Source organism: Nycticebus coucang, chromosome 3 (genome assembly GCF_027406575.1).
Source record: "Nycticebus coucang isolate mNycCou1 chromosome 3, mNycCou1.pri, whole genome shotgun sequence".
NCBI classification, from domain to species: domain Eukaryota; kingdom Metazoa; phylum Chordata; class Mammalia; order Primates; family Lorisidae; genus Nycticebus; species Nycticebus coucang.
In genome coordinates, this window is record NC_069782.1 from 3,617,722 (window position 1) to 3,628,425 (window position 10,704).

At 54.9% G+C, this 10,704-nt stretch overlaps 1 non-coding gene across 1 annotated transcript; it reads right to left on the reverse strand.

Annotated features, from left to right (window-relative positions):
* Positions 1 to 2,099: 2,099 nt before the first annotated feature.
* LOC128582792 (U1 spliceosomal RNA) lies at positions 2,100 to 2,263 on the reverse strand. The gene has a single exon (XR_008379233.1). It is a non-coding gene; the product is annotated as a U1 spliceosomal RNA (small nuclear RNA).
* Positions 2,264 to 10,704: the final 8,441 nt, after the last annotated feature.

Consider the following 10,704-nt stretch of genomic DNA (forward strand, 5'->3'; position numbering starts at 1 on the left):
TGCACATGCTGTGTGTGTAGTAAGAGAATGTCCTCCTTAATTCCCCCACATTTTCTTTAAAAAGACTAGGATAGGCCGGGCGCAGTGGCTCACTCCTGGAATCCTAGCACTCTGGGAGGCTGAGGTGAGTGGATTGCTTGAGCTCAGTAGTTTGAGACCAGCCTAAGCAAAAAAGCAAGACCCCTCCTCAAAAAATAGCCAGGCATTGTGGCAGGCTCCTGTAGTCCCAACTACCCAGGAGGCTGAGGTGAGAGAATGACTTGCGCCCAAGAGTTTGAGGTTGCTGTAAGCTATGATGCCATGGCACTCTACCCAGAGGGACAAAGTGGGACTCTATCTCAAAAAAAAAAAAAAAGAAAGGACTAGGACTGTGGAACTGTTTGTAAGTCATTTTTGGCCAACAAAGTAAGCTTTTGCTCTTCAAAGTTGATGACCAGAGGGAGCAGAACATAGAGTTTGTATCAAAAGAGAGAAAAGAACACAGCTTGCCCTTGCCCCAGAAAGCCTTGAACGGGAGTTGGGGGAGAAGAAAGTCACAGGAGGGTGGGGCCTGAGAGCCGGCGACTCGAGGGAGACTAGCTAGGGATGAGCCGGGGCCATCCTGGGAGACTCAAATAGGAAACACAAAACTTTGAATCTAGTAGAAAAGAATTGTATTTCTATATGTATTGAAAGATGTCTTAGGATTCAAAAAGCATGGGGCCTGGCAGGGTGGCTCACTCCTGTAATCCTAGCACTCTGGGAGATGGAGGTGGGTGGATTGCTTGAGTTCAAGAGTTCGAGACCAGCTTGAAAAAGAGTGAGATCCCATCTCTAAAAATAGCCAGGCATTGTGGTAAGCACCTGTAGTCCCAGCTACCTGGGAGGCTGAGACAAGAGGGTCTCTTGAGCCCAAGAGTTTGAGGTTGCTGTGAGCTATGACACTACGGTACTCTACTGAGGGCAGCAAAGTGAGATTCCGTATAAAAAGAAAAAAAGATTCAAAAAGCATGATCTCTTTATGACAAAAGACAGCAAAGTGAAAAGATAAGTCACATAAAGGGAAAAGCGTAGGTGTGGAAATGGGTTTGCTGGGTGTCCTGTCAGTGGTGTGCTGGTTGGCACCTGTCTAGCAGACCCTCTGGGAATGGTCTGATTCTCTGGGGCGCTTCTTTGCCTGTTACACTATCAACTGGGATATCCAACAGCACTATCAGGGTGGACTGATTACAAGGCAAATGATTTTGTCTGTAGAATGAAAATTAATTTTGATCTATAGAGGTAGAATTGAACTCTGTTCTATGGAAATGATAACCCCCAAATAGCACACTTTATTGCCCTACAGGCTACAGAGCAGTTTTGGACCGACTAGCAAATCCATGTCAGCATTCCAGATTGCCCCCACACACCTGTCCTTCCATTCCTCCTCTGAACTGGTTTTAACACCTCATCAGCTCCCTTATTAATTGATGAGTTAAATAAAGCCTTAAGGGGTGTTCCTTTTCTATTTGCATGAGAATCATGGTTTTACCTCTGACATTACTCTTCGTCTACAAAAATTAGAATTCATAATATATGAGGGCTATCCGGAAAGTATCCAGCTGCACGCTATGAAAACCGGTGGCTGGATACTTTCCGGACAGCCCTTGCACGATACAGTGTAAGTGCAAACGGAGCTCTTATACCTGAAGAAGGAAAAAGACAAAAATCTAATTAAATCAAAGGAAAGTTGTTTTTTTTTTTTTTGCAGTTTTTGGCCAGGGCTGGGTCTGAACCCGCCACCTCCGGCATATCGGGCTGGTGCCCTACTCCTCTGAGCCACAGGCGCCGCCCACAAGGAAAGATTTTTTTTTTTTTTGTAGAGATGGAGTCTCACTTTATGGCCCTTGGTAGAGCGCCGTGGCATCACACAGCTCACAGCAACCTCCAATTCCTGGGCTTAGGCGATTCTCTTGCCTCAGCCTCCCGAGTAGCTGGGACTACAGGCGCCCGCCACAACGCCCGGCTATTTTTTGGTTGCAGTTCAGCCCGGGCCGGGTTTGAACCCGCCGCCCTCGGTATATGGGGCCGGCGCCTTACCGACTGAGCCACAGGCGCCACCCTTTTTTTTTTTTTTTTAACAGGGGAAAGCGCGAACGCAGTCCCCCACTACCACAAATTATGCAGTCGAGTTTCCCACATTTGGGGAAATCGCAGGGGTCAGCACATCTGGAGTGCAATGGATGAGCCTCGCCCTGGGAAGACCGCCTTCGTGATCATGGTATCTCCCCTGCCAGGTAAGTATACAAGGAAAGATTTTAAGTGGAAAAGGATTAAGCTCATTATAATCAGAGAAAGTAAAATAAAAACAACTTCTCCCTTTTCATTCACAGACTGTCTGCTAGCCTGAGATTGTGGCTGTTGCTGGTGTGAGATCTGGAACTGCAGAGGGGCTGGCTGGGGCAGACTGACCTGCGAGGTCTGAATATCTTACAAAGGAAAGATCCTCTGGGCTGCTGGGGTTGGGGATAGATTGGAGGTTGTGGATAGATCTCAGCCACTGTCACTCCCAGGTGAGGAGTGACAGTGGCTGAGATCTGGGTGGGAGCAAAGATAGTGAGCTGAGGAGTCCAGGTGACTAGGGTGTCTGGTGGGGGTCTGGAAGTGACCCCCCCAGGGGCTAATGTCTGCCTCTGCCCTCAGGACTGTAAGAGAAGCCCAGCCTTCCTGTACAAGGAGCAAGACAGAGGTCAGAAGTCAGAGTGGCCGCTGTCAGAAGTGGCTGGTGTCCCATCCCAACTCCTGGAAGTCCTCACTGGGGTGAGTTGGGACATCCCAGGAGACATTCTTGATCTCAACGCACCCGAGTTTTGACCCCTGTGGAGATGCGGGGCCAGCTGCAAGAGGCAGGGGACAGGAGGCAGAGGCCCACCCAGGAATGGATACACGCCAGCCCAACAGAGCCTGCCCAAGGTGAGGTGAGTGCACCTTGTAGCCCAGGCCTCTTCCATCCCAACCCTCTTTGTGGCAGCCTCAGAAACACGGGAGAGGGCTTGTGGTCCAGGGCTGGGCAGCTCTGTCCAGGCAGGAGAGTCTGGGAGCAGTCACCCCAATGAGAAGATAAGCAGGGCTTGCATAGGGCCCTGGGTGCCGCATGAGATGAAGCAGGTGGGGGCCAGCCGAGGCCTGAAGGTGTCCATGACCTTAGCAAGGTGGAGTTCATCACTGAGCTGGACAGGAACCATTCAGTCGAGGAGGGCAACAACCCCAGGCTGAAGTGTGCCCAGAGGAGTGTTGGTGGCCGGCCAGCGTAGACCCCGTCCTGTGAGGTTTGGCTGTGGAAGCGAGGGAAGGTGGCTCCTGTAGAGGTGGGTGTGGTGCCAAGGGTGGGTTTTCCCTTAAAAGCGAGAATCCTGAGCCTGCTGGAGAGAAGGGCATGGTGGGAGACGCTGAAGAGCTAGGAAGAGGCTCCCAAGAAGATGCGGGGTGCAGCAGGCCTGAATGAGCAGGCAGGCATGTGGGAGGCTGTGACACAGCACAGCAGGTTAGTGGCGTGAAAGCAGGACGCCCCAGAAGCAGGAGGGAGAGACAGTGGCTTGTCAGAGGTCAGGGGGCCTCTTTTTATCCAGCCCCCCACCCCCAGGGTGGGTAACTGAGGATGACCTGCACTGCAGTCTGATGACCGTCCCCGTGGGAAGGTGTCCTGGAAGAGGTTGGAGCTCATGACCACAGCGGTGCTGAGCAGCACGTGGGCTGCGGGGTGAGCAGGGATGCGGGGAAGGCAGACAGGGCTGACTTGGGCCCTAACTCATAGGGGGCTGCCCTGTGGCCTTTAGAGAAGGGAGGAGGTATTGCGGGTCCCACAGACCCACTCAGGTCTGCCACCCAGTACTTTTTCCTGGGAATGATGCGGGTGGGTCTTACCCCTTCCTGGAGGTGGCTTCTTTCCTCCCCTCAGATTTCAAACACATTTTCATCATGGGTTCTGTGGCCTCTGACCTCTGGGTTCACTCCTCATGGAGCTCTCAAGACAGTGTATAGAAAGGCATGGGTGGCTGGACACAATGGCTCTCGTCTGTAAGCCACTCTGGGAGGCTGGGGCGGTGGATTGCCTGAGCTCATAGGTTCCTGAGCAAGAGTCAGACTCTGTGTTGATGTGAATGCCAGTGCTGCAGAAAGACAGCCTTGCAGCCTTCAGGGATAAGCTCACTCCTGCAATGTTAAGAAATGAGGGCAAGAAACAGACTATGTAGCATGGGATGGTGTGTAGCAAAGTTCTTTGGGGGTCTGATTTTATACACTTCTACTCACGTACACACTTAATAGCTGGGCATTGTGGCAGGTGCCTTGTAGTCCCAGCTACTCAGGAGGCTGAGGCAAGAGAGTCGCTTGAGTTTGAGGCTGCTATGAGCTATGATGCCACTGCACTCTATCAACGGTGACAAAGTGAAACTGTCTCAAAAAAAAAAAAAAAAGGAAAAGAAGGGCATGGATGCTCCAAGCTGGTGAAAACCCTTCCCAACATCAATTATAATAAAACTTGTCATGGACCCTAACGCCATTCACTCCCTCATGTGTTTACTCACTCCCCATGTTCCCTGAGGGCCAGGGGACACTGCCCACACACACACACCCCAAGCCCTTGTGTGCCACGCCGCCAGTGGTCGGAGCTGGCAAACGGCTGTGCTCTGGGAGTTGAGGCCAAGTCTAGGGAGGCCTCCCAGGTAGCCAGGGTGGACAGGGTACAGCACAGCAAGGTCTGGTGCACATCACGAAGGCCACCAAGGTGCTGGGGGTCGGGCTACAGACGAAGGTGAGGGTGCCAAGATGGTCATAAGGCTGATGGACCATGTAAGGTGCAGCCCACTCAGACTGCCAGTGGGCAACTGGGAAGGGCACCAGTGCAGTGGCAGGAGGCTAAGTGTGGGGCCTGGAGGATGCAGGGGACATGCAGGCAGGAGGGAGACCCCAGGCAGTGCCGGAGGTGGGAGCCCCAAGCCTCCCTCACCAACAAAGGAGTCCCTCGGGTGGCGCCTGTGGCTCAGTGAGTAGGGCGCTGGCCCCATATACCGAGGGTGGCAGGTTCAAACCCAGCCCCCGCTGAACTGCAGCCAAAAAATAGCCGGGCATTGTGGCGGGCGCCTGTAGCCCTGGCTGCTCGGGAAGCTGAAGCAGGAGAATCGTGGAAGCCCAAGAGCTAGAGGTTGCTGTGAGTCCTGTGCCATCATGGCACTCTACTGAAGGCGGTAAAGTAAGACTCTATCTCTACAAAAACAAACAAAAAAAAACAAAGGAGTCCCTCTAGCTACACAGCCCTTGGCCACAGACTCTACAGGGCTGGGCTCAAACTGCAGAGATCATCCAGGCTCAAGGTCATGGCTGCCTGGGGGTCAACCCCACCCAACAACGGCTGCCTTAGGAGAGTATGGCCTGGTCTTTTCTGCCCAGAGCTGGCATAGTGTCAGGCCTGCCCCACTGCTACCTCTGCCTCCATCCTGCATCCTTCTCTGAGGTCCACTGTGTTGGCTCAGGGCATCCCTACCTGACTTCTGCTTGCCCAAGCCGGCCTTGGGGTCGGCTTCCCCGAGCATGCCACTGTGTAGGGGAGCAGCCACCTCCCACTGCCTCCAGGCTGTGGCTGGAACCCTCCTCTGAGCCCAGCATCCCTTGGCCTATACTTCAGGGTCCTTCTAGCCCATCTGAGGAGCAGTTTATCACGCCTGCCCAGTCTCAATTATTGGGACAACACAGGGTCATACCTCCCATCCCTGAACTTCACGACCTGTCTGTCTGCTCCTGTCCTGCTCTGCTTCTCTCCCAGAAGCTGAACATGAAGCAAAGTTTCCAGGAGCAAAGGGTAGGAGCAGGGGCAGGGAGGGGTACAAGGTACTTCCCAGGGCGCCTGGGCTCAGCCGGCCTCTGAGTCGCCCCAGCTGAGGGCTTTTGTCCCCATCTCCATCCCTCTGGGGTGAGGGCTGCTTCTCTGTATGGCACTCTGGCATTCTGGGTTTGCCTGGCTTGAGGCCAGAGATAGCATCTGTCCACAGTAAAAGCAGAAATATCCTTCCCACATGGGCCCATGATGGGTTGCTCTTGGGGGTGTCCGTATGCTGCTGCTGGCCCCCCGGGCACTGTCGGCCTCACCCAGGGATGGAGAGAAAAGTTCTATACCTTCACCCAGGGAGCCCCTCCCATCTTGGTCCCCTGGCAGGCTGGGCAAGGGGACCACGCCCCAGAGGCAGAGCTGGGCTGGTACCTACCCCTGTGCCCTTGGCCCCTCCTCGCCTATGCCCCATCCCTGCTGCCAGCCCCAGCTTGTTCCCCTGGGACCCAAGGGACAAGCTGTGGGCCTGGCAACTCAGCCCCAACGGGCCTAGTCTAAACCGATGTTCCGCCAGAGAAGCGCAGTTGGCTGCCACAAGCACCTCAACAGCCCAGCCTTTGTCCGGAGCAGCCATGGTGCTATTTGCTCAGTGCCTGGCTTGTTTTTCCCAGGCCAGCTAGGCTGCAGAGGCACGGAAGCCATGGAAACAGCACAGACCACCTGTCCTGCCCAGCTCTGCTCCCGCCCAGTTGTTTTTTCAGTCTCTGCAGACCTCCTGGTGTGCTGGCCCTGCCCCAGCTGGGCCCTGGGCGTAATGGGACACACTGCCCTTTCCCCTGCCCCTGCCCACCCTGGGACCTCAGCTGATACAGCAAGGGGTTTCTGGTGCTCTGGAGTCCCCTCACCTGCTCTCAGCATGCACCAGACACAGGCTCCGTGGGTTGCGGGAACTGAAGGCACCTTCCTCTGTCTTACCCCCATTCCCTTCTCTAGCCACTCTCCTGTGGGGCCCAAGGAGGAGGCCAGCTCAGGAAAATACTCTCTGATAAGAGCTCTCCCAATACGAAATAGAGTATCTTAAAAGATGGTGAGCCCCCCATCATGTGAGGCATGCAAGAGCAGGCTCCTTGGGGTGCTATAAGGGAATTCTTGGTGTGTGGGGGAGTAATTGATTGAATAAATGAGTATAGAAAGAGGTCTTGCTTTTGTTTATTCCATAAATTGACTTACTTATTGATTCCTTCAGGAGCCAGGTGCCCAGCATACAATGATGAGGTTACAGTCATGACCCCCACCGTCATGGTGTGCAGAGTCACGTGGATAGGAGGCCTTGGGAGGAGACACTCGTGAGAGGGAATGACCAGCTCCAGTCAGGTGGATTAGGAGCAAGTGGGACCAGAAAGATTAAGAGTTCAGTGCTCTAGTCCATGGTTAGGGAAACTGAGACGCAGAGGGACAGGTGTGCACACGGAACCTGCATAATCCCCAGAGCATCTGGGCCCACAATGATCTGATCTGCAAAGCCCCACAGTTCTGAGGCGGGGAGACTTCCTCCAGGTTTGGGGAGTGACTCAGGAACAGCTACACTAGTGAGGCTGCAGTGGGGCTGGACACTATTCATTCAATGAACATTTCCCTAGTACTGGTCACACGCACCAGGCTGGACTGGGGAATGCAGAGAGTATCTGTCCTTGGGCCTGAACTCCAAGTTATCCAGACAATCTTGCTTCAAGGGCCTGTGCAGGTGGCTTTAAGCACCAAGAAATTCTGAGCTTCTGACCTGTTCCAGTTAGTGCTATGTGACAAGTCACCCCAAAACAGTGACCTAATATCACAACCATTTTATCATGCTCACAAGTTCCTGGTCAATGTCCTAAAAGGGCACAGTGGGGAAAGCTCTGGTCTGCTCTCTATTACCCAGTGCCTCACCTGCGAGAACTCAAATGGCTGGGTCTGGAACACCTGAGGATCCGCTTCCAACCTCGTTTCTTCATTCACATGGCTGGTGCCTGTGCTGGGATGACTAGAAGGCTGGAATTGCCAACCTGTCCACTCACATGTGACCTGTCCACGTAGCCTGGGCTTTCTCACAGCGTGGAAGTCTCAGGGTGGTTGAGCGTCCTCCTTACTTGGCGACTCTAACCTCCAAGGTGAAAGCTGCATGGCCCTTTATGAGTCAGCTCTGGAAGTCACCCAGAAGCATTTCTGCCACATTGTGTTGGTTGAAGGAGTCATAAGCCTTCCCAGACTCAGGAGGCAAGGCCACAGAGCCTCAGTGAGGAAGAGGACCAAGGACTTTGCAGCTGTATTAGAAAATGCCACACCAGCCTCCAATTTCCTCTTTCTCTGCTTGGAAAATTCTACCATCTGCCAAAGTTGGGTTTAAATCTCAAGCCAGAAAAACTTCCTGCTAATTCCTATCCCCAGTAATACTTCCTGCCCACTGCTGTGTTCTTGGTCATGATCTCTCTAATTAGCCGCAGGGACAGCCATGAGTGTGATACACCTCACTTTGGAACCAGGCCCATGTGCTCACACATTATATTCTTTGTTTCTCAGAGCGCTCACCTGAGGTATTTCAGGTGGGGGAGGCATCTCACACAGAGTTTTGCAGGGTGAGTAGGAGTTCTCCAGATGGACAGGGTTTAGGAAAAGGTATGGTGAGCTTAGATGGTTGGGTGGGGCTGGAGGACAATTTCACTTACCTTGAGGTAAGAGGCTTCTCAATGGGGAAGTGTACCAAAGCGTTCTGTGTTTTCAGAGGACCCTTCTGGCCTAGACAGCCTGAGGACTGGAAGCTGGCCCAGGAGGGCTGGTGTGGCACTCACCATGGGGCCCCCGCAGGCGCCTGTCCACCTGTACCTGCTATACGATTTCATGAGTTCTTTCAACTATTCTCTGGTGTGGGCATTGTTAGCCCCATTTTACAGATGGGAAAACTGAGGCTCCACGAGGTTTTTCTAGAATCCAAACTGGACAGGAGGGCTAGGGCCTCCCCTGCAGGTCAGGACACTGGTCCTCTCTCCTGGCACCCCCACTGACCCTGTAGTCCCCAACCCTTCTTTGCCCTGACTTTGAGAAAGAACCATGTAGGGCTGGCTGTGGGCAGTGAGGCCTCTTGTTTACATCAGTGGGCAGCAGGGAGTACAGTCATGTGCTTAGACGTGTCTTATGCACTTGGTGGCTATAGGAGGGGGAGGACAGGAGCTGGGGGGAGAAAGTTGGACTGGGACTGAGGGGAAACTGAGACCCACACTAAGGGGTCAGTGCTTGGCTGCCGCCATTTAACTCACACCTGGCTTTCCCTCCTATCTGGCTGTTTGGTTTTGGCTCTGAGAATAAATCCTCTGCCCACCTGGTAGCTGGCTGGCACAGGCAGTGCCATGCTGCCTGCCTGCTGCAGCCCGGCCCAGTCACCCCAAAATGCTGACAAAAGCCAGCTGCCCTCCCAGCGGTCGCTCGGCAGGCAGACACCCGGAGGCGTGACGCCTGCCCTCGTCTGGCACCGAGGCTGCCAGGAGGGCCCTTGCAAAGCTCTTCCCACTCCCACTCCCAGGGGCTTTGCACTCCTTTCTGGAATGGCTTCCCGATGAGGTAATGCAGCTCGGAGCGCGGGAGGAGGCTGCTGGGAAGCGCTGCTGGCCGGGCCCCAGCTAGGCTGGAAGATGGCTGCCGCGGCCTCCTGGCCCTGCCTGCCGCATGCCGCCAACTGGGGCTGAGCTGGCCCTGGCTGGGGCTCAGGGTGGCATACAGAGGCAGCCAGGGGACCCGGCTCTTCTCTCATTTATTCATCTCCTGGCCTCGAACTGGTGGTGCAGCCCCCAGGCCGAGGCTGAGGCCTGCAGCCTCGCCCTGATCCTCAGAGCCCTGGGCAAATCCTGGGACAGAGGCCATGCCCTTGAGAGTCTAAGTTCTGCTCCCCCCTGCAGCCCTGGGCGGCAAGGGCAGGCCTGTGTCCGTGCAGCATCGGGGGGCAGCTGTGCACTTGCTCCAACCTGCCAACTTACTTGTTCCCGGAACACAAGTCTTTTCCAGCACAGAGCAGGGGAGGCTGAGCCACTGCCTGCCCTCCTGTGCGGTAGCCATGGGACACACTGAGCTGGCCACAAGGGAGGGTGCTGTGCTGCCCACCCTGGGGTCCCTCTCAGGGCCTCTAGTGGCCTCATAGGAGGTGGCAGCCCCTTCCCTGTCCCCTGCCAGGCCCCTCTGCAGGTGGGACCTGGCCCAAAGAAGCTGGTGAGAGATGGGAACTGAGCAGGGAAGTGACCCAAGGAGTGACTCACTTGCCTCGCCCACGTTACACCCACTCCCTGTCAGACCCTGTGCAGTACAGCCAGTGGCTGGGAACCAGTGCAACCCAGTACCCCCCAGACCTCCCAGGTAGGGGAGGGAAACTAAGAACTGGAAACCAGCAGCTGCATGAGGCTGGTGGCTGCAGTGACCCGGCACCTGGAACATCTTGGGGAGACTTCAGTTGTAACCTACCAGAGGTGGGCCCAGCAGGGGACCTAGTGGTGTTCGGATGGAACAAAGCCTCTCCATGGGGCCTGCCCTCTGACTTGAACTGTACAATGTCAGCCACCCCCCCGATCTGGCTAGGCCTCAATTTTCCCATGTGCAGATAGGCGGCAGAAGTGGGGGAGGAGGCTCAACAAGAACTCAGACCCCTTCAGGTCTGGTGACCTGGGATGACAGCTGAGAGGGCATAGCCTTGCTGGGCCTTGCCCTGATTTTGGTGTGGAGGAGATGGCTAGAGCTCAGTCCGGCGCTCCCACCTGACCAGATGAGGGCCCAACTGGCTTGAATCGTGCAGGGTCCGCATCCAGACTCCTCTATTGGCCCTGAGTGACCCCACTGGGCCCTGTGGTCCCCCCTCCACCTTCCATTGCACAAAGCACAGGCTGGGGAGAACCCGCCTCTGG